The following is a 24,361-nucleotide window of genomic DNA, read 5'->3' as shown; positions in this document are numbered from 1 at the left end:
AATGCAGAATTTACATGATCCCTCTGCATTTTAACTTTTTACTGTTCACATAAATAAAAAAAGTTTTAGGGTTAATTTTACTCTTTGGCAATGAGTTTCTGTCTCCAGCTTTGCTGCTTTTTACATAATTTATTTTTTCCCCTATAGCTTTTTAGCGCTACATTTGCCTCCACTATGGTATGTATGCCCTTGATAAATGCCATAATGTGAATGCTTACTTTCCTTATAAGGAATTATTTACACGAACTTTGCGCATCTTGGAAGTTAGAAATTGTAGTTTTTCATGTCCGAGGTGCATCCGTGCTCTGCGCTGCGGGACGCGATGTCACGCATCCCCATAGACTAGAGTCTATAGAGGGATGCGTGAAGCGTGAGAAAATAGGACATGTCCTATTTTCTCCCGGATCCATTACACGGTCCGTTGAAACAACGGCCGTGTGAACGGCCACAATGAATTATATAGGTCTGTGTCACGGCCGTTGTTTGAACGGCCGTCACACGGACGTTTAACACGTTCGTGTAAATAAGGCCTAATGCTGTGGCAGAACTCCAGCTGAAAAAATACAGTAGGCCTTCACTTTTTTTTAATTGGAACCGGTGGTCTTTGCTGAACGCAGCTCCCAGTTTTTAGCTAATAATGGGGATCAGTCCTATGTGGGAGTCTCCCTCTCTATTAGCTCAACTTGCCCTTATATGGCTTCTAATACCGCTTTTACGATGCACTCCTATTGTATAATGGGCCTTATAGTAGACGCTATTTTGACACTATCCATGACATTGCTCCATATACTTAGCCCTAATGCACATGACCGTGTGCGCCGCCCGAGTGCCGTCCGTTATCCTGTGGAAAGATAGGACATGTTCTGTCTTTCCACGGATCGGGGAGTCGGGTGCATTTTCACAGACCTGATTCACCTACTAAAGTGAATGGGTCCATGAAAAACGGCCCGTGTCACTTGGTCGTGTGCAAGAGCACCAACTTAGTAAAATGTGACTATTCTTAGGTGAAACAGTTGTGCATAATTATATCCAAAATAACATGTTCTGTATGGAATCTAAACAGAGAGCTGTGCACTACTTCTATATGTACAGGCCATTCTGCATTATATACATTGGTTACAGCTATAAATAGATAGCTGTTTATGCATACACACCAGGGAGCGCTATCCTATAGATGTCCTGTACCGGGTAGTTCTCTTCCTTTAAGAAGCAGTAACCTTCAATCAGCAATGCTAAAGGTTAAAACTATAATATAAGAATATGGAGCTGCGGAGGCTGGCATCAGGATGCGGCACGACTTTCTGATATATACCCTGTACTGACTCTGCCTCGTTCATGGGTAAGACTCTGGGAAGTGTTTTCTTGCACAACTCCTCTGCTCCAACATGAACACTGCACAGAGGCCGAACCATAAGAGGATGTATCATAAGTTTCACTATGTATCGATTCCAGTCCCTGGAGCTCAATTTTATTACAGTATAGGACAGGCACTATGTCACCAGTTGCTATTTAAATTAGGACACGAAAGTAGAGTGGACGTATCCCCTAATGTATTCCATTTAGTTTGTATACAGGGCACTGTGTGTTGTGAGGATGTGCTAGACCGATGCATAGGAAACTATTGGCCTGAGCTTAGTGTTAATTATTTAATGAGAAAATTAAAGCTGCACTCTGATTGGTTAGTATGGTCAACCAGGGCAGTTTTTCAATTAGAGAAATTTAGTAAATATCTTGAGGGACATTTGTAAGCCTCGACCCTGTTCCACCTTGGAACGCTCCCAAAACTACCAGCATGGCCATTTTAGTGCAAAAGTTGCATAAACACTGTTGTATACACAAAATAACTGGCTATTTGTAACCCTTTCATGACCGGGCGTGTTTTTGGCCTTGATGTCCAGAGCAAAATGTCACCTTTTGGAATTCTGCATTGTGAAGGTTTTGGTTTTTTTGGGGGTTTTTTTGCACGGCCCATTTCTTGTTGTGTAAAATTGGAGCTTTATATCTTTTTCATATCTTATCTTTAGGTCTTATCTAGGGGAAAAAATAATTATTTTCACGATCTGCTTTGATGTGTTTGTCCTATTAGGACAATCCCTTTCCATATGCCCGATAAGTGCGAATGGGGTCTCCTTCTCGGGATCACCTTCTACGATCAAGAACGAAGTGCCGCTGACCAGTAGAACCTCTTGCTCTGGCGGACTTAAAGGCTATGTACTCCTTTGAAATTAATTTTTATATTAATGAATGTTTTATGTTTTACTTTTATTAAAAATTTTCTTTACTTTTTATGATACAGCTTCTATGTATCCTGTATACATAGGTGTATCGTTCTGCCTCTTCAGGGTAGCTCTATCAATATTTACCTTTTAGGGTAACTAAACTTTTAGTAACATGTCCCAGTGACTCGTCAGCAGTTTTGATTGGTGGGGGTCCGAGCACTGAGACCCCCACCGATCCCCAAAACGAAGCAGCAGAAGTGCTCGGGTGAGCTGTGTACGGGCCCATAGACTCTATTGAACCCATACATGAGAAAAGATTATCAGAAATTAATCGGTGCAGCACATCGCTTCTGCTGCTTCATTTTAGCGATCAATGGTGATCTCAATGCTCGGACCACCGCCGATATAAACTTATGACATGTCACAAGTTTTTTTTAAAGTTTAGATAACCTTTAAACAATTCCATCTATCGCTACACCAAATATATTTACACTCCCCAACCTATGAAGGGATCATACATTTTATCCAATGCATATAAACAAGGTCTATCGTTTACTTTGGTATCTTTATCTTGGAACGGTACTCCTACGATGATAATGACATTTATGATTTTACATTTTCCTGGCTGCAGCCTTCTACAGATCTGATTTTTAGGTAATCGACTGTGTATATTTTGGATTTTATTGGTAGAAATACCACGTGGTTCTGCCTATGGCAGGTTACCCACAGACAGTTCTGACAATTTACGTTGGCACAGTGACAAATCTAACATAAAAGCTGTATGAATCTCACGCTCTTCCTCTCACGTCTTTATAAAAGCCTCCGCACCCTGTTATCTCGGCACCGCAGAACAGTTTGTAGTAAATACGTTTTTATTTTCCTACGTGTGTGGGGAGTAAGATAGGCTACACCCTATTACCGTCCTAATTTATATATATATTTATCATTTTCCTCATGACCAGATATTCATCTTCCTTCGTAACATCGGGGTAGAAACACACTATACATAGGTTTCGTTATTTTGTTGTCAAATCATTTTCTCAGCGTCACTATTTGCAAAATCAAAACGTATTCTTTGAGCCGTAATAAAAAAATTTGGGCCTCATTTATCTAACAGGCAAAAACGGGCCTTGTTGTCCATAGCAACCAATCACAGCGCAGCTTTCAAGCAGTTTTAAGAAATATAAGCTGAGCTCGGAGTGGATGCTATGGGAAACAAGACCAATCTTTCTATTTGTTAAATCATGATATTGGCTAGTGCTTATATATATATATATATATATATATATATATATATATATATATATATATAGTGTAGCTATAATTATCTACATCATTTCTATCTATCTCATATCTATCAAATATCTATATCATTGCTATCTATCTCCCCGATTAACTTTACACAGGCAGATTTTCTGCCTGGTAACAAGCGCCGATTGACAATAACAGTATGTCGATCAGCTCTCGTATGCTCTATTTACATGATCGGGAGTATGAGCCCGAATGATCGCTAATATAATCGTTGGTCTCCATACAGTCGGTATCACATCCCCTGTTTACACGTCGAGATGTGCTGCCGACAAACAACCATTTGCATGGCAGCATAAAAGTTGCGATCAGCCAATGAACAAATATTTGCTCGTTCGTCGGCTGATCGCTGCCATGTTTAGTTGTCAAGGGTTCGGACAGCACTGGATGGTGGTGGGTGCACGAATAGGGACCCAATCCAATTATATTAGCAAAGGAAGTACTCGACACACCAAATTGGAGTGAAATTCTTAAATCTTTTTATTTATGCCAATGTGCATGTGCGACGTTTCGGTCAAGTTATGACCTTCATCAAGCACTTATTGCAGATTATGGCATAGTGAGGATATTGGCGTGTATGTATCGCAGCTGACCGCATATAGGACGCATATAGGATAGTGTCCTATGTGCGGTCATATTACACAGATCAGTGATCAAAAACCAGCGTTCGTACGAGCGCTTTATTGCATGATCATCAGTTTGTGTAAAAGGGCCTCATCTAACAACACGGACCATCTTACTGCCTCCTTTCACACCTTTACTAAGAGATGCCACTGGTGTTATGCCAGTCATGGTCTATGGCAACATAAGACAAAGCACTGTACCAGAAAGGACGCACAAGTTCCCATGAAGTGAACTCCCAACAGTTGTAAAATTTCTGAAAGTTAAAGGGGTTTTACACTACTGGACAACTAATGACCTGTCCACCGGATACGTCATCAGTATATGATCAGTGGGAGTCCAACACCTGGTCCTCGCACCGATCAGCTGCCTCCGGGCACTGGATGTCAATGCCAGAAGCAATTGGCTCCGGTCACGGAATAGTGGCCGAGCTGCAGTACTGCAGCTCTGCTCCAATTCAAGTGAATAGGAGCAGAGTTGAAGTTCTGCAACACGGCTGCTATACTATGTATGGAGCCAACTGCTTCCGGCTCCATACATCGCATAATGGGCAATAACATCCGGTGCACGCAAGCAGCCGGAGCAGCTGATCGGTGCAGGGTCCAGGTGTCGGACACGCATATACTGATGATCGATTTGGTGGATAGGTCATCAGTTGTCCGGTAGTGGACAACCCCTTTTAAAGGGTCAAAAACCTAATATTTGGGGCCTAATAGAACGTCAGCTAGCGGCAGGAGATTTCTGCACCAGACAGGACAGTAAACTCTGCAGTGTATATTAGTCACAAGAGGGGGAGACGAAACCTCCAGCTCACCTTAGGTGTGTAGACTTTGCACTTCGAATGCCGCACGGATCCTCGCGTCGGCGCGCGATGTGCTGAGTGGAAGACAAGGACGATGTGGATCCAGCGGAGCTGTGAATAAAACGGAACTTGTTCCAAGTTTAATGAGCGATTTTCTTAAAAAATTCAGGAGCAATCTGAACGATGTCCTGGGGTGCTTAGGAGAGATGTGAGGAAATTTGAAGGAGCCTACGCGTTTCAAACGCTTCCTGCGTTCTTAATCATGGCTTAATCAGGTTTTGCTTTGTATACCTTAACTGTGACCATTATATTAAGACACATGAACTGGACACGGAGTATATGTGACCTTATATCTGTAGATACCAAATGTGTAAATGATTCAACATAAAACCAGTTCTTCCCCAGAACAACAGAATGTGTGACTGTACATGCAGAGGTAGGTAGTAATATACATCTTTGATGGGTGGGGATGTCTTTGGTGAAGGAGGTGGGACAGGATTTGATCAGGGACCTAGTGAATTCCTCATCCAACGTGAGAAGACTGAATGACATTGACATAAAACGTCTCAAAGATTGGAGAAATTATGTAAACGGAAGTCGGGTGAAATATTATTAGTATAAACAGAAAAGCTAAATACAGACATGAGCAAATTATATCAAATAGTGCGCCATGTTCTATAAAGTCACTGCAACAAGTCAAGAAGAGTATAAGGCTGTATTTTAACGTTGCGGTTGAGGTGCGGTTAAAACCGCATAAAAAAAATTAATGCGTTTTCACCGCAATTTGGTGCATTTTCCAATTACATTTTTTTTGCTGTAAAACACATGCTTTTTTTATGTCGTTAAGTACCTCAATTGCACGGTGTGATTAAGGTCTTATTCACACGAACGTGTTCGTTTTGCGCGCGTAAAAAACGCAGCATTTTTCCTGCGTTGCGGTTCCGTGTGGCATCAGTGTGTGGAGCTTGTCAGTGTTTTTTACGCGCGTATGTCATCCGTATGTCATGCGTTTTTTACGTCAGCAAAATAAACTGAAGGAGGTGGTTTTCTTTTTCTCATCATTTCTTTAGCAACTGTTGAGTGAATCACGCACAGCACACGGATGTGCGTCCGTGTGCTGTCCGTGATTTTCACGCACCCATTGACTTCAATGGGTGCGTGATACGCAAAGAACGCACAAGTATAGGACATGCAGTGAGTTTCACGCAGCGGACACAAGCTGCGTGAAAAACACTGAATGCCTGAATGGCCCCATTGACTTGCATAGGTCCGTGTGACGTGCGTTATTTTCACGCGCGTAACACGGATGTGAAATACGCTCGTGTGAATAAGGCCTAAGGCTGCATTCACATGACAGTGAAAAAAAATGGCCATTAAAAACTGTCAGTTTTTCATGGCCATTTTGCATCAGGGTGTCTGTTTTTAATGGCCATTTGCCATCCGTTTTTTCATGGCCGTTAAAAAAATAAAAAAGGATGGATTTCATTTGTCAGTTATTTTTTTTTACTTAACCCCATGAAAACACCACAGTGCCCATATAGATAGTGCTGCAATGTCCCTGTAGATAGTGCCACAGTGCCCACTGTAGATAATGCCCACATAGGGCCAGTGCCCACGTTGTGCCACTGCAGATAGTACCACAGTGCCCACATATAAAGTGGGCACTGTGGCACTATCTATGTGGGCACTATGACAGTAATGTCAAGGGCTTCCACAGGCTCGGCGCTCAAATTAGCCCAGTGTGCGTGGAGTAGTCAGCCAGGATCAGTTTTCGCCGGCCCTTACTAGGATTGTTTCTTGAAAAACGGCCGGTAAAAACTGATCCATTGACTTCTATGGGAGCCGTTTGGCTGTGAAAATGGCCAAAAATAGGACATGTCCTTTTTTTTGACGGCCAATATTCACGGGCCGTTAAATAAACAGCCGTGTCAATACACCCATAGAACTTCATTGTTCTGAAAACAGCCGTGTGATGGACGTTTTTCACTGTCGTGTGTATGTAGCCTAAGGATTTGGGGGTACAGTGTTCTGTTAAAATCTGCATGGGAGGCTAATTTCGAAGCCTTCATCGCAGATTCTGTCAGATTTGAAACTACATGCAGCCCTATTTTTCCCATGAAAACATCAGACAACATGACAGAACCAAATATCAGTCAATAGGGTCCTTCAGGTGCTGGTAGTCTCTGGCATATAACGGACCTGGAACTATATCGCAGTTTCCTTCCTAATCAGAACCCATGATGCAGATACCATTTTACCATAGCAGGACAGTCCGTATTGTGCCCCTTTATAAGGGTAGGAACACACACACTGTGTTCAGGGCGGATACGCTGCGTCAAGCTGCACAGCGTATCCGCCATGAACACCGCAGAGAATGCTGTCCGAAAAAAACGCACCACATTGCGGTGTGGTTTTTCAGGCGGAATTTCCGCTCTGGAAAGTAGCGCTGAAAAAAAATGAAAACGTTTTTACTAACCCCCTCGTTCTCTTGTGTGTGTAGTCCGGCCTCCTAAGATAACGTTGCATGCCATTTGACAGCTGCAGCAGTCACATGGGATAAATCGTCATCCCAGGAGGCCGGACTAGAGAGGAAGCAGGGAATTCTGGGTAAGTATAACTTTTTTTTTCTACTTGTGATTTTGTCGCAACACACACCACTTTGTTGTGGTTTTAAGCACCCCATTGAATTCAATGGGGAAAATCCGCGACACAAGAGCAGCGATTCCGCAGCATAAATTGACATGCTGCAGGTCAATTTATAAGCGTTTCTTGGCGGCTTATTTCCGCCTTTGTGGGGATGAGATTCCCGATACTTCTGCTACTGTATTACGCTGCAGATTTTACGCAATGAAATCCGCAGTGTTTACGCCTAGTTTGTTTCTACCCTAAGAGGGCAAAATATGCAGGAAAGTGTGAATGAAGCCCAAAGAGAACTTGACAATAATTGTTCACATGACACTAAGCAAATATGGAGATAAAGAGCAGAAACTGAACTGTGTCTGAAATGTCCACCTCTGGGACCCCCACCCGTCTCCAGAACAGGGTCACCTTCCATGCCGCCTGCCTCACACAACCCCCGTTTCATCACTGGTCATAAAGTCTCGCTTTATCAAGGTATACAAACTGCAGAAACCTGGACTTAGAGCGCTCTCTGTCTCCAAGGATACTTTATGCAATATAGGCGGCCCTATTGTAATACTCCTATTGTTACTAGATGAACAGTAAAAGGGGATTTCCAGTTTTATGTAAATAATGCTTGATCATTGTATAATAAATATTCTCAATCTTTCTAATCTACTCTGTGTTTTAAGATCTTTGCTTGCTGTTAGTGAATGGAAACATTCATCCAAACCCTCCCTAATCACACAGAAGCAGGTCTTGTTCTATGTATAATAGCTCTCCCTTTTTTTCTGAATGTAAATAAGAATGTTTTAATTCACAGACAACTAGCAGATGTCATGAAAATGGTGAGGAAATGAAACATAAAGATTCTAGAAAGTTACATAACTAGACATTACACATTTTCATAAAATTGGAAAACCCATTAATGGAGTTTTTAATGGTAATTAAAGTGTTAAGGTATGTTCACACGCAGTAGAAAAAACCGTCTGAAATTACGGAGCTGTCTTTGCCTGAAAACAGCTCCTGATTTTCAGAAGTTTTTTTAACAACTTGCGTTTTTCACGGTGTATTTTACGGACGTTATTGGAGCTGTTTTTCAATGGAGTCAATGAAAAACGGCTCCAAAAACGTCCCAAGAAGTGACCTGCACTTCTTTGACGCGGGCGTCTTTTTACGCGCTGTCTTTTGACAGCGACGCGTAAAATTACACCTGGTGAGAACAGAACACCGCAAAATCCATTGAAAGCAATGGGCAGATGTTTGTAGGCGTAATGGAGCCGTCTTTTCAGGCGTAATTCGAGGCGTAAAACGCCCGAATTACGTGTGAAAACACTGCGTGTGAACATACCCTTAAAGGCCTAACAAAGGTAGATATAAAAGTGAAAGGAAATGTAGAGCTGAGCTCACCATGATTGCCCTTTTATTTACAATGCAGGTTGGGTGTGCCTATCAAGGAAGAAGGAAGAAGGAAAGAGTCCACACGCTGAAGACTTTTTCCGTTGCAGATTTGCCACAGATTTTGGTGCGGGTTTCACCCTAAGTAAAGAGTGAAATCCTCAGTGAAAATCTGCATCTGAATTGATATTCTGTGGATTAGAAAATCTCATTCACATGTATTGTACTGTAAATTGCTGCAAATTTTCAGTGCAGAATCCGCACTGAAAATACACAGCGTGTGAATTCACTCCATAAAATGTAATTTCTGAATGTCAACAAGAAGCTTGTGATCTAATCACCCTTGTTCCTCCAACCATTCCTGAACAATGTTTGCATTGTGGCAGGACGCGTTATCCTGCTGAAAGAGGGCTCTGCCATTAGGGAACACCGCTGCCATGAAGGGGTGTACTTGTCTGCAGCAATGTTTAGGTAGGTGGTACGTGTCAAAGTAACATCCACATGAATGCCAGGACCTAAAGTGTCCAAACAGAACATTGCCCAGAGCATCACACTCCCTCCGCCAGCTTGTCTTCTTCCCATAATGCATCCCGGTGCCATATCTTCCCCAGGTAAGAGACACACACGCACTGGGCCATCCACATGATGTAACACGTGATTCATCAGACCAGGCCGTCTTCTTTCACTGCTCCATAGTCCAGCTTTGATTCTCACGTGCCAATTGTAGGTGCTTTCAGCAGTGGACAGTGGTCAACATGGGCACTCTGACTGGTCTGCGGCTATGCAGTAATAAGCAGCAATGCTCTGCGTGATTTGACACCTTTCTATCATAGTCAACGGTAACTTTTTCAGCACTTTGTAGTACTTCTGTGAGATTGGACCAGACGGGCTAGCCTGCACTCCCCATGCGTATCAATGAGCCTTGGGCGCCCATGACCCAGTTGCTGGTTAACCGGTTGTCCGTACTTGGACCTCTTTTGGTAGGTACTGACCACTACATACCAGGAATAACCCACAAGACCTGCCATTTTGGAGATGGTCTGACCCAGTCGTCTAACCATCACAATTTGGTGCTTGTCGCAGTCCTCACATGTTCCCATTCTTCCTACTTCCAACACATCAACTTCAATGCTATTCACGTCACCTGTCAGTGGTTGTAATGTTATGGCTGAACTGTGTATAGTACTCAGCAGGTTCTAGCCAGATAAAGTTGTGTCACCTCGTCTACAATCAACGTACAAGATGGAGAAGCAGTATAATGTCTCGGGTCCGTTTTTATATGTCACATATTTATCAGTCAATAAATTATTAAACAACGCTTTAGAAAATAAACTGCAGCATTTATTGCAGACATCGTGACTGTCAGAGACCTACAGTGAGCCATGACTACCATCCCACTGGGAAGAAAAACAACTGATGACAGTGATTGAGGATTTGTGAGACATAATAACCTATGTTCCGGAGCGCATTACAATCGGTCAGCATATATAGAGAGAGAAAGAGAGACTACTATCCTCATCGGTCAGGGTAATAATAAAATGATTGTTAATTAACTCTCTGTCGTAGTACAATCCATCCCGAGTAGAAGGGCAGAGGTGCCTTTGTAGTAAGGGACTCTATGTAAAGCTCTGTGCCATTTTTATCTGAGACTATAGCGTCACAGACGGGGTCATGTTTCGGCTATTGTCAGAGGATCCCTTACTGCTTAATGCTGCAGGGAAAGCCATTGATAAAACAGTGACTGTGTTTCTTACAAGCGGCTCTAGGCTCCAGACAACCCCCTCTCCAGTCATCGGTTTTCCTTCCCCACCCCCTCTCATCCTCCTGTCTCTTCTATCAGATACATGGCTATCACTATACTCTCCTTCTCTGAGATGTTATACTACAGCCCTGCATTCAGTTCTCATTCTGTACAATTTGCTTCCCTAATCATAGGTACATTACTGCTGCATCATTTCCTGCGGTATCTGAAATTGCATAATTTCTGCTGCCATTTTGGGTCACAGCATTTTGCTAAAATCCTACAATCTAGTGTTGTGTCATCCACTTATTATCTTATCAAATCACTCCCAAATGTCTCTAGATTTCAGCAAGTCTTACATTTTCGTCGATATTTCTTCATCCGTTCGCCAGAAGTTACTATGAAGATCCCGGATTATTTATAGAGGTCATAGATTTTCTGCTGATCATACAATCTAATACTTATTCAATATTGCAGCCGATATCTTGTAGTGATTTTCTCTTGGAAAATGATTCCAGTCATAGCATGAATTGTGACAATTGCATATTTATGTATCATGGGAAATTCTCAAGTCAATTTCCACCATGGAACAGATTTCCATTAGTCCACCACTATCGGGTGACTGCACTGCGGACTGGTCAGTAGATTTATCAATGTCATGACGTGTACACCACTGAGGATCATTATAACAACCAGCGTCAGACTGTACTTCCTTGAGCCCCTCCATCTATACAGAACACGTCCACTTGTAATTTCATTGTAATCTTTCGTCTTGCCATTGATCGATATCATCAATATGATCTAATAGGTTATTTGTGAATCAACCCAGAAAAAATAGACCCTAGTGACAAGCGATTGGCTCCAGAAACATCTCCAAATGAGGTTATCTTCTGCTGGACCCTTGTGGCTATAACGAAGGGTCTGTGGACCCACTGGGCCGTACCTCCTTGGCGGTAAGGCAGCTGGCCAACAGGGCGCAGGTGAATGTCTATAGTTCGTATAGGTACCTCTGGCAGCTCAGACAGCAGCACGGCAGGCTCGGCTAGGACTAGGCAGCAGGTAGACTTCAGGCGAGGTTAAGCAGGTCAGACGTGAATACAGCACGACACGACTTTGGCACAGCACAGTGCTCGACCAGGGTGGTATGGAATGCTAGGGACAGGAAGAGGTACAGGAACAGGTAACACACTTGGAGGCCATCACATAGACAAACTAGGGAACAACAACAATGCTCAGGCATTGAAGCAGGGGGCTGGACCCCTCTTATAGTCCAGGGTATTCACGGGTCAAAGTTTGTTAAAAAGGTCCGGAGTGCGCGCTGCCCCTTTAAGAGCGGGCACGAGCGTGCGCGCGCACCTTATTGGATCCGGCTGAAGTGAGTGGACGCAAATGCTGGCGTCTCCTGAGGAGACTGGGGCCAGCGCTTGCAGACTCAAGGCTGCGGCTGTCAGGAGGGGACCGGAGCTGACAGCCCGCAGCCACGGACATTACAGTATCCCCCCTCTTACGCCCACTCTTCTTGGGACCAGAGAGAGAGAAACTTCTTCAGAAGAGCAGGAGCATTGAGGTTCTCTTCTGGCTCCCAGGACCTCTCTTCAGGACCAAACTCCCTCCAATCCACCAAATAAAAGGTCTTTCCTCTCACTTTTTTGGTGTCCAGGATCTCTTGAACCTCAAAGGTGTCTGAAGGGCCGCTGGAGGCAACCACAGGGCTAGGAGTCTTGGTGTAGCGGTTCAGGACCACCGGCTTCAGGAGGGAGACATGGAAGGAGTTGGGGATCTTGAGGGTAGGAGGCAGCTGAAGCTTACAGACGACAGGGTTGATCTGCTGCAGGATCTCCAAGGGTCTGAGGTACCTGGGAGCAAATTTGCATGATGGCACCCTTAGTCGGATATTCCTGGAAGACAGCCAGACCCTCGTGCCAGGAAGAAACTGAGGAGGTTCTCTTCTCCTTGTGTCAGCCTTCTGTTTCATGCGGTCGACTGCCATCAGGATGGAGGATCGAGTTTGCTGCCAGATCTGTAGGAAGTCTCTAAAGGTGGAGTCAGCTGCTGGAACCTTGGAAGAATCTGGCACCGGGAGAGGAATTTGTGGGTGCTGGCCATAGACAATGAAGAACGGTGTATTCAATGTAGACTTGCTGGTGTGATTATTGTAGAAGAATTCTGCCCATGGGAACAACTGCACCCTGTCATCATGCTGCTTGGAAATGAAGTGGCGTAGGTAGTTCTCCAAGATCTGATTGATCCTATCGACCTGACCATTGGACGGAGGATGGTAGGCTGATGAAAAGTCCAATTTCACACCGAGGAGTCCGCAGAGGGCTCTCCAGAACTTCGAGGTAAACTGAACCCCCCGATCAGACACAATATGCTGCGGCAAACCGTACAGGCGGAAGATGTGCTGGATGAACAGCTTGGCCAGCTGAGGAGCAGAAGGAAGACCGGTCAGAGGAACGAAGTGGGCCGTCTTCAAAAATCGGTCCACCACCACCACCCAGACAGCACTGCATCCAGCAGAGAGAGGCAGATCCGTAATAAAGTCCATAGCTATATGCTGCCAGGGAGCATTGGGCACAGGCAATGGCTGGAGCAGACCAGCAGGTCTGGAGTGAGCGGCCTTGTTGGCTGCACATACAGAATAGGAAGAAACGAAGTCCATAATGTCCCTGGGCAGCGTGGTCCACCAGAAATGACGAGCAATCAGATCCCGGGTCTTACGGTCCCCCCGCGTGACCTGCCAGTTTAGAGGAGTGTCCCCAGCAGAGGATTCTTCCACGATCAGCCAGGCGAACAAATGTCCTCCCTGGAGGAATGTCCCCAACTTGCAGGAGATTGACAGAGACAATGCAAGATGGATCAATAATGTTCTATGCACTCTCTATGGTGTCTTCCGTCTTGAAAGACCTGGACAAGGCATCGGCCCTCACATTCTTGTCGGCCGGGCGATAATGGAGCTCAAACTGGAACCTTGTAAAGAACAGTGACCACCTGGCCTGACGAGGGTTCAGCCGTTCGGCCGTCTGGAGGTAGGTCAGATTCTTGTGGTCTGTAAAAATCAGGATCGGATGAGCTGCGCCCTCTAGTAGATGTCTCCATTCTTCCAGGGCCAATTTGATGGCCAGTAACTTCCGATCCCCCATCGAGTAGTTGCGTTCTGCGGAAGAGAAGAGCTTAGAAAAATACCCACATACCCCTGACTTGCCCTTGGGACCTCTCTGGAACAGGAGTGCACCAGCACCAACAGAGGATGCGTCCACCTCCAACGAGAACTGCAGAGAGACATTAAGATGATGGAGGATAGAGGCTGACGTGAAGGCACTCTTCAGGCTATTGAATGCGGACTCTGCCTCGGGAGTCCACACCTTGGCGTTCATACCCTTCTTAGTAAGGTAAGAGATGGGAGAAGTCAGTGAGGAGAAGTTTGGAATAAACTGCCTGTAAACATTAGCGAATCCCAGAAAGCGCTGTATGGCCCTCAAGCTTTTAGGACGTGGCCATTCCAGAACAGACTTTACCTTCTCAGGATCCATCTCGAGACCTCGATTCGAGACGATGTAGCCCAGGAAGGGTAGAGCATCTGTAATGATGGGGGTAGGGAAACAGACAAGTGAGCCCTAATCTACCCGCCACTCAGTCCCTGCCTACTTGCAACGACCCGCCCTAGGCGACGGGGTACAACTGGGCGACGGTCCCTACGCTCAAGAAGTGCATGACAGACAAACAGATAAGGGTACACAGAAGCAAGGAAAAAGGGGCAGTTGCCCACGGCAACACCGTGAGCAACAAGAGTGGTGAACGAGCCGAGTCAAACCAGGAGTGTACGAGGTACCAAACGCAGAGCAGGAGAGTAGTGAACAAGCCGAGTCAAACCAAGAGTGTACGACGTACCAAACGCAGAGCAGGAGAGTAGTCAGTAAGCCAGGGTCAATATGAAGCAGGGTCAAATAGTTAAAGAAGCTGCAGCAGGGCCAGGAAACCAAACGAGAAGAATCACAAGCAAGGAGGAACAGGAAAGGCAGGTATAAATAGACAGAGGGCGGGAGCTAGCTCAGTCTGGCCAGGCTGTGATAGGCTCTCCCACTCCTAAGCCTGCCATCCTGAGTGGTGGAAGATGGAGTCAGTCTCACAGACATAGAAGCAGGTGCAGACTGATTACCTATGGGCGTTGACACAGAAGCTGTGCCTGGCAGATCCTTTACAGCATCTTTGTCAAACACGCACTTCTCCAGCTTGGTGTACAGACAATTCTCCCTTAACCGTAGCAGAACTTGACGGACATGTCTCTGGTGCGTTATAGGATCTGGAGAAAAAAATCAAGATGTTATCAAGATAGGCTACTACACAAACATAGAGGAGGTCACGGAAAATGTCATTCACAAACTCCTGGAAGACCACGGGAGCATTACATAGGCCGAAGGGCATTACTAGATACTCATAGTGTCCATCACGGGTGTTAAATGCAGTCTTCCATTCATCACCCTGGCGAATCCGGACTAGGTTGTAAGCCCCACGCAGGTCTAGTTTAGAAAAAATCCTGGCACCACGTATACGATCAAACAGTTCAGAGATCAGTGGCAACAGATATTTATTCTTCACCGTGATCTGGTTGAGACCTCTGTAGTCGATACAAGGACGAAGAGAGCCATCTTTCTTTTTGACAAAGAAGAACCCGGCTCCTGCCGGGGAGGAAGACTTTCGTATGAAGCCCCTCTCCAAGTTCTCTTTCATATAGGCGGACATGGACATAGTCTCTGGAGAGAGGATATACCCTACCACAGGGAAGGGATGCACCAGGAATCAGCTCGATCGGACAGTCATATGCCCGATGTGGAGGCAATGTCTCCGCCTCCCTCTTGCTGAAGACGTCCGAAAATGCTGCATAATGATCCGGCAATCCTGCCAATGACCGAGGCAGCGAAGGCTGAGCCGACCGAATCTGCACCAGGCAACGACCTTGACACTCAGGACCCCACTGGAGAACTTCTCCAGATTTCCAGTCCAGAACTGGGGCATGCAGTCGGAGCCAAGGCAGACCCAGCAATACAGGGTTAACAGCTTTGGGTAGCACATAGAAAGACAGAAGTTCAGAGTGAAGGGCTCCCACTTGGATCCTCAGCGGCTTGGTCACAGCTATAACTGGGTCTGGCAGAGGTAGTCCATTCACTGAAGCAACTGTCAACGGGTTCTCCAGTGGGGTGGTGGGTAATTGCAGAAGGTCCACCAGGTCTCTACGAATGAAATTAGCATCGGATCCAGAGCCTAGATACGCAGAAACCTGATGCGTTTTCTCGCCGGACACTATGGTCACAGGTATGGACAAACTAGATGGAAGTCCATTGTTACCCAAGGTTGTCACTCCTAGCAACCCCAGGTTTTGGGATCTTTGGGGACACAGACGCACAAGATGGCCACCGAGGTCGCAATAAAGACAGAGTCCAGATGTGCGTCTGCGTTGCCTCTCCTGGGTGGATAGCTTACACTGGTCCATTATCTCAGACTCCTTAGGAGGATCGACATCTGAGGACAGATGGGGTTGCTGCAAAGTAGGAGCCAAACTGGGAAGGGCTCCCTCCCGTCGAACCTCTTGGAGGCGTTCTCGGATCCGTATATCAATCTGGGCAGACAGAAGGATTAGGTCGTCCAGGGTAGACGGCAGATCTCGGACGGCAAGTTCGTCCTTAATTCTAGAAGCCAGTCCATGCCAGAATGCAGCCACCAGGGCCTCATTGTTCCATAACAGCTCTCCCGCCAGGGTGCGGAAGTGGATGGCGTACTCACGGAGGTGTCTCCTTGGCGTAGGTTAATCAAAGATGCCGCTGCAGATGAGACTCGTCCAGGCTCCTCAAACACCATGCGAAAAGTCCGGAGGAAGGCTTGGAAGTCACGGGTCTCTGGACCTTGTCTCTCCCAGATAGGGTTCGCCCATGCAAGAGCCTTGCCGGTGAGGAGAGAAATGATGAAAGCAACCCTTGCACCATCAGACGAAAATGTCCTACTATACAGGCTGAAGTGGATCTGGCATTGATTAAGAACTCCACGACAGGTACTTGCTTCTCCATCATAGCGGTCAGGAAGTGGCAAAGAAACACGTGGGTCAACACTGCAAAGAGGTGTAGTCTGAGGATCAAAACTGCCAGGAGGTGTAGTAGGAGGAACAGCAGCCTGTGCCTCCTGCCGACGTGCAAAGATGTAAGGAGGATTTGGTCCTGTCGGTACCGGAGGTCCAGCATATCCGCTCGCATCTCCTGTGACGTCGTCATGGTCTTGAATCGGCCAGCGGGGTCCATGGCCTGAGAGTACTGTCACGAAGCTTCTGTGGACCCACTGGGCCGTACTGCCTTGGCGGTAAGGCAGCTGGCCAACAGGGCGCAGGTGAATGTCTATAGTACGTATAGGTACCTGTGGCAGCTCAGACAGCAGCAAGGCAGGCTCGGCTAGGACTAGGTAGCAGGTAGACGTCGGGCGAGGTGAAGCAGGTCAAACGTGGATACAGCACGACACGATTTTGGCACAGCACAGTGCTCGACCAGGGTGGTATGGAATGCTAGGGACAGGAACAGGAACTGGAACAGGAACAGGTAACACACTAAGAGGCCATCACATAAACAAACTAGGGAACAACAACAACGCCCAGGCATCGAAGCAGGGGGCTGGACCCCTCTTATAGTCCAGGGTACTCACGGGTCAAAGTTCGTCAAAAGGTCCGGTGCGCGCGCTGGCCCTTTAAGAGCGGGCACGAGCGTGCTCGCGCACACTACGGGTTCCGGCTGAGGTGAATGGACGCGAGCGCTGGCTGGTCTCCTGAAGAGGAGGCTGGGGCCAGCGCTTACCGACTCGTGGCTGCGGCTGTCAGGAGGGGACCGGAGCTGACAGCCCGCAGCCACGGACATTACAGTGGCCCATTAATATGTCAGAGCCTGGGCCCACTAGAAGATCCTCTGGTACTGGGCCAGTCCCACGCTGCTAAAAACTTTTAACTATTTGTCCAAAGAGCTTCATAGATGTCACGATATAGGGGTATGTGGACCCACTAGGCAGCTGCGCAGTAGCGGAGTGGCAGCTGGCAAAGTCACAGTCTATGCAAAGTCTATACAAAGTTCACAAGGGTACCTGAGATATTCCAGACAGTAGCAGAGGCTTTGGCACGGATGGGACTAGACTTGGCAGGTAGCGCCAGACGTGGCAGGTTATATAGTTAGTACGGTTGAAAAAAGACACATGTCCATCAAGTTCAACCGAGGGAGGGGAAAAGGGAAGGGAAAAATGTCTACACATAGGAGCTAATATTTTTTTGTTCTAGGAAAATATCTAAGCCTTTTTTAAAGCCATCTACTGTCCCTGCTGTGACGGCTCCTGCGGTAGACTATTCCATAGATTCACAGTTCTCACAGTAAAGAAGCCTTGTCGCCTCTGCAGGTTGAACCTTTTTTTCTCCAGACGGAGGGAGTGCCCCCTTGATTTTTGAGGTGGTTTTACATGGAACAGGATTTCACCATAATTTTTTAATGTGCCATTCATATGTCCCCCCTTAGTCGTCTCTTTTCAAGGCTAAATAGGTTTAATTCTTTTAATCTTTCTTCATCACTAAACATAACAAAATAATGTTATTGTGACATGTCAGAAGTTTTGATCAGTGGGGGTCCAAGCACTGAGACCCACAACGATCGCTAAAACGAAGTGGCAGAAGCTCTCAGGTAAGCGCTGCGCTGCTTAGTTTCTGAACTGCTTTCCTCGGAGCGGTGTATGGGTTCAATAGAAAGTCTATGAGTCCGTACACCGATTGCTCGAGTTTCTAACAAACTTGACATAAATCAATAGTACAAGTGAATATAAGAAACTTTGTAATATATCTAATTAGAAAAAAAAATGCCTCCTCCACTTATCAGGCTTCTTTCCCTACCTCTTCCTAACTGGTCATTCATAGTAAATTTATTTATTTTTCAGTCTCCTTAAAGAGGCTCTGTCACCAGATTTTGCAGCCCCTATCTGCTATTGCAGAAGATCGGCGCTGCAATGTAGATTACAGTAACGTTTTTATTTTTTAAAAACGAGCATTTTTGGCCAAGTTATGACCATTTTCGTATTTATGCAAATGAGGCTTGCAAAAGTACAACTGGGCGTGTTGAAAAGTAAAAGTACAACTGGGCGTGTATTATGTGCGTACATCGGGGCGTGTTTACTACTTTTACTAGCTGGGCTTTCTGAAGAGAAGTATCATCCACTTCTCTTCACAACGCCCAGCTTCTGGCAGTGCAGATCTGTGACGTCACTCACAGGTCCTGCATCGTGTCGGCACCAGAGGCTACACTTGATTCTGCAGCAGCATCAGCATTTGCAGGTAAGTAGCTACATCGACTTACCTGCAAACGCCGATGCTGCTGCAGAATCATCTGTAGCCTCTGGTGCCGACACGATGCAGGACCTGTGAGTGACGTCACAGTGCTGCACTGCCAGAAGCTGGGCGTTCTGAAGAGAAGTGGATGACACTTCTATACACAACGCCCAGCTAGTAAAAGTAGTAAACACGCCCCGATGTACGCACATAATACACGCCCAGTTGTACTTTTACTTTTCAACACGCCCAGTTGTACTTTTGCAAGCCTCATTTGCATAAATACGAAAATGGTCATAACTTGGCCAAAAATGCTCGTTTTTAAAAAATAAAAACGTTACTGTAATCTACATTGCAGCGCCGATCTGCTGCAATAGCAGATAGGGGCTGCAAAATCTGGTGACAGAGCCTCTTTAAGACAAGATGGACTATCAAGTCACTAAGGGATCAGGTTACAGCTGCCCACAGAAGTCTAGGGAGAAGAGAGAGGGAGGAGGGATCAGGAGCAGAGTAAGAGTGACAGATACTGCAGCAGCTTATAGTTAGGCCTAATGCACACGACCGTAATGGTTTTTGCGGGTCGCAAAACCACGGATCCATTGCGGTCCATTTGTCCGCAAGAAAACTTTTGTTGTGCATCCTTGTGTAATCAGGGTTCTTGGATCAAATAAAAATGATGTCACCATTTTATGAAGCTGTAAATCCGGACCATAAAATTACTTGTCTTGAGTTTTTGCGGGCCAATTTTGCGGCCCCCACACTGATCCGCGAACATCACAGTCGTATGCATGGGGCTATAGAAATAAATGAGTCTATGTGCTATCCGCAAAATTGTGGATAGCACCCGGACAAAAAACTACGGTCGTGTGCATGAGGCCTAAGTGTTATATCCCACCCCAGTGCTGGATTCACAGCTACACTGCGCATTACTGCTGTATAGTCCCCTCCATGCTGCTGCAGCTTCTATATATGTGATAGATAGAGATAGGAGAACAGGATTCCCCTTTTCTATGTGTGTATAGAAGACATGATAGCCATTAGGATCCACCCACTAGCTCAGAGACAACTGAGAATTAGAGATAGAGCCTGCAGAGGGGAAAACTGCTAAATAATGCAGAATACAAGTAATATAATGGCCAGAAATAGTGTTATTCTTCGTGTGCACACATATGACAGCTTATTCTGAAAAGTCACCTGAAAGGTTAGGTACACTTTTGGGGCCAAGCAATTCTCTTTCATTTTTTTCAAAGCCGCATTCCAAGAGCAAAAAAGTTTTTTACGAACCTGATTGAGGTTTTTTGTTGTTGTGGGAGTATTTGAATTCTTTAATGGGAACATTGATACGGTGAAACCAAATATGTATAGTTTTTTTCAAATATTTTAGTACTTTTGCTCAATAATAGCATGTTCTATGGGGGAGAGGGACTGTTTTTTATTAATCAAACATTATTCAATTTTATTTAACTTTTTTTATTTATTTTTTTAGTCCTACTAGGGGACTTGAAGTTTCGATGCTTCGGAATACTTAGTACCACTGACACTAAATCTAAAAGGCTGGGTTCACAAGTTGCTATCAAATTACAGTTTTTTGCCATGCCCGTGCTGAAAATTGCAGCAAAATGGAGCGGTTTTTCCATGGTTCTCGGCAAAAAAAAAAAGGAATTTTGACCACGACGTGTGGACCAAGTCTTATGCCATGCAGGGGGCTCCCCCAATCTGCCGATGAAGTTGCAGGGATTACCAGGTAAAAAGGCCAGGACCAGAGGTTTTTCAGAGCACCACTAGTCCAGGCCCGGAAACAGAAGCGGGGTGGGCTGACTTCCATTCTCAATATACATGCGGGTTCCAGAGCTGAGACCCGCATCTATCAGACATTTATGGCATATCCTATGAATATGCCATAAATATCTAAGTTGGGAATACACCTTTAAGGCCCCATGCACACGAACGTGCTTTTGCGGCCGCAGTCCCCCCGAAAATCTACGGGAGAATTGCGGCCCCATTTTTTCCTATGGGCCCATGCACACGACCGTGGTTTCCACGGTCCGTGCATGGCCCAGGAGCCCGGACCGCAGAAAGAACGGGCAAGCCTTATTACGGCCGGGCTCATAGAAAATAATGGACGCGGTTATGTGCGCGGCCCACGATTTGCGGGCGGCTCGCAGGTGTCACGGCCGTGCACATGGCTACGGTCGTGTGCATGAAGCCTAATACTTAAACAAAAAAACTAACAGATACAGATGAAAAACTGATTACTCATAACAAAATAAGGAACAAAAAAACGGATACAATATGGAAAGAAATTCAGAACAAATCGTAAAAATGACAATCCTTATTGTGCATCCGTATTTGACCCGTATTTTTATACGGAAGTATGAAGGACCCCCTATGCAATGATGCCTCCCCCGCCACTGTTACCTCAGCATAATTCAGCTGCCATTCAGGAATCTTTGAAGACTTGGTGAAAACCTCTCTGGAAACTGTAGTGGCATTCAGCTGCCCAGAAACAAATACCTACTGTGTAACCTAAAACAAAAGAAACAGGTAAATGAATTGTAAAAACTTGACATAAATAAACAGTTCTACTCTAAATTTCTAGAGCTGCATTCTCAATTCTGCAGCCTACAGAGCTGTAATCTCCCAGCATTCCTTGCTGATAAAATGTTGACACATTCCTGTTGTTTTACATTCTGGTAAGTGGAGTCTTTACATCAGGCACAGGACAAGAACCTGAAATAAAGGGGGTTTTGCACTGGGCGATTATCGGGCAGACATGTTTTCATATAACGCTCATTGCCGATAATTGCCCTGTGTAAACAGGTCAGCGATCAGCAGATGATCGCATCATTTAAAAAAAATAAAATGTTGTCGGCAGGACATCTCCCCGTGTAAACAGCGAGACGCGCTGCCGACATGATAATAATGTATGTGGACGAGCGATCGGAGTAACGACTGCTCGTCCCCATCCATAGCTCCGTGTGACAGGAGCAAGCGAGCGCCGATCATCAATGTCTCGTTGATCGGCGCTTGCTGCACCGGCCGATTATCGGCTCGTGTAAAAGGGCCTTAACTTTAGGAAACAATCATTAATTAAAGGGGTTGTCCGGGAATGAAGTGGTTTTTCATATTGATGACCTATCCACAGGATGGGTCATCAGTATATGATCGGCGAGGGTCCGACACCCGGACCACGCACCGATCGGCTGCTCCGGCACGGGATGTCTGTGCCGAAAGCAGATGGCTCTGGTCACAATATAGCCGCCGAGCTGCAGTACTGCTCCTATTCGAGTTGCAGTTTTGCAGCATGGCCGCTATACAGTGGTTGGAGCCATCTGCTTTCGGCACTGACTACAACATAACATCTGGTGCCCGGAGGCAACTGGACCAGCTGATCGCTGTGGGGTGCGGATGTCGGACCCCACCGATCATTTACTGATGACCTATCCTGTGGATAGGTCTTCAGTATGAAAAACCGCCCCGTGCCCGGACAGCCTGACCAGATAACCACTCACCAGTTGCAGACATGTGAATGGGGTTGTTTCTGCAGTATGTGAATGGATTCCTACAAGCCCTATTCACATAAACGGGACACTTGCAGAAATGTCTGATACAATTCTGAAATTCGCTTACATTACCGCGATGTACGCAGCGCAACATAATCTTTGGGGCCAAAGTTGCCGTGTAGTCCTAGCCTAAGGCCTTATTCACACGAGCGTACGGACGTCACACGGACCTATGCAATTCAATGGGGCCATTCAGACATTCAGTGTTTTTCACTCAGCGTGTGTCCGCTGCGTGAAACTCACTGCATGTCCTATACTTGTGCGTGTTTTGCGCATCACGCACCCATTGAAGTCAATGGGTGCGTGAGAACCACGGACAGCGCACTGACGTCATACGTGTGCTGTCCGTGATTCACGCAACAGTTGCTAAAGAAATGATGAGAAAAAGAAAAACACCTTCAGTTTATTTTGCTAACATAAAAAACGCGTGACATACGGATGACATGCGCGCGTAAAAAACGAAGACGCGCACCATACATGGATGGATGTCACACGGAACTACAACGCAAGAAAAACGCTGCGTTTTTTACGTGCGCAAAATGGACTCGCTCGTGTGAATAAGGCCTTAGGCTGGGTTCACACGAGCATGTTCGGTCCGTAATGGACGGAACTTATTTCGGCCGGAAGTCCCGGACCGAACACAGTGCAGGGAGCCGGGCTCCTAGCATCATAGTTATGTACGACGCTAGGAGTCCCTTCCTCGCTGCGGGACAACTGTCCCGTACTGTAATCATGATTACAGTACGGGACAGTAGTTCCACAGAGAGGCAGGGACTCCTAGCGTCGTACATAACTATGATGCTAGGAGCCCGGCTCCCTGCAGTGTGTTCGGTCCGGGACTTGCGGCCGAAATACATTCCGTCCTTTACGCACCGAACATGCTCGTGTGAATCCTGCCTACGGGGTATGTGTGTTGACCGTTTCCAATGACAAGCAGTATTATGAATGCAGCTCCGGGCTATAATACAGATGACGTTCAAGGTCCTTTTCAGACGCGCGTACAGCTTTTGTGTGAGCGCCGTATATGGTAACATCCTTTTCAATCAAAAAAACTTTGCGATACGTTTTCCTGCATTCCCATGACAGGATCGGATCCCATTTTTGCCACACGGAGCCTTAATAAAGCCGACCGGTACCCATACACATCAGATGACAGTAGGTCGAACCCGCAGACTCTAGTCGGGCATAGAAATCTTGCGTCCCATGTTTTTTATCTGTGATATACGCGTTTTTATTACCGTCAGTATGATCTTCATTGCATTATAAGCGTTCGGCCAGCAGCCATCTTAAAGGGGTTGGCCAAGATTAGAAAAATATAGCTGCTGTCTTCCAGCAATAGCGCCACACCTGTCCACAGGTTGTGTGAGGTATTGCAGTTCAGCCGCATTCATTTTAATGGAGCTGAGCTGCAATACCAAACACAACTCATTGACAGGGGTGGCGCTGTTTCTGGAAGAAAGCAGCCATATTTTTCTAGTCATGGACAACTCTTGTATGAGGTTTTGCCTGGGAGGTTCCTGACTTTTGTCTTTACCTTCCCCCCTCAGGTATCATTCTATTGTGTGTCTGCCATCTTGTCTCTGACACAAACCTCTTTCTCCTAAACTGGATATTCCTGTCACTTTTTATGGTTTACCTTATATTGTGTAGTAAAAAATAAAATAAAAATCCCATCACACTCTGACACTTCTATACACGACGGCCCTGACAGAACCAGCTCTACCTTACACCATGACATTATTCTAATGAGCACTG

At 45.9% G+C, this 24,361-nt stretch overlaps 1 long non-coding RNA gene across 5 annotated transcripts in view; it reads right to left on the bottom strand.

Annotated features, from left to right (window-relative positions):
- The window catches only part of LOC142655820 (uncharacterized), a 326,804-nt gene that overhangs the window by 301,415 nt on the left and 1,028 nt on the right, over positions 1–24,361 (bottom strand). For 3 of the 5 annotated variants that reach the window (XR_012849555.1, XR_012849552.1, XR_012849556.1), the window contains exons 1-3: positions 24,243–24,334; positions 21,462–21,569; positions 4,963–5,061 (exon numbers count right to left, since the gene is read on the bottom strand). This is a non-coding gene — a long non-coding RNA (uncharacterized LOC142655820). Of the gene's footprint in view, positions 1–4,962; positions 5,062–21,461; positions 21,570–24,242; positions 24,335–24,361 lie in introns of those variants that run through there. The other 2 variants (XR_012849553.1, XR_012849554.1) reach the window with 2 other exon arrangements.

The sequence above is a fragment of the Rhinoderma darwinii genome, chromosome 6 (assembly GCF_050947455.1).
Source record: "Rhinoderma darwinii isolate aRhiDar2 chromosome 6, aRhiDar2.hap1, whole genome shotgun sequence".
NCBI classification, from domain to species: domain Eukaryota; kingdom Metazoa; phylum Chordata; class Amphibia; order Anura; family Rhinodermatidae; genus Rhinoderma; species Rhinoderma darwinii.
This window is presented reverse-complemented; position numbering and strand designations above follow the sequence as displayed.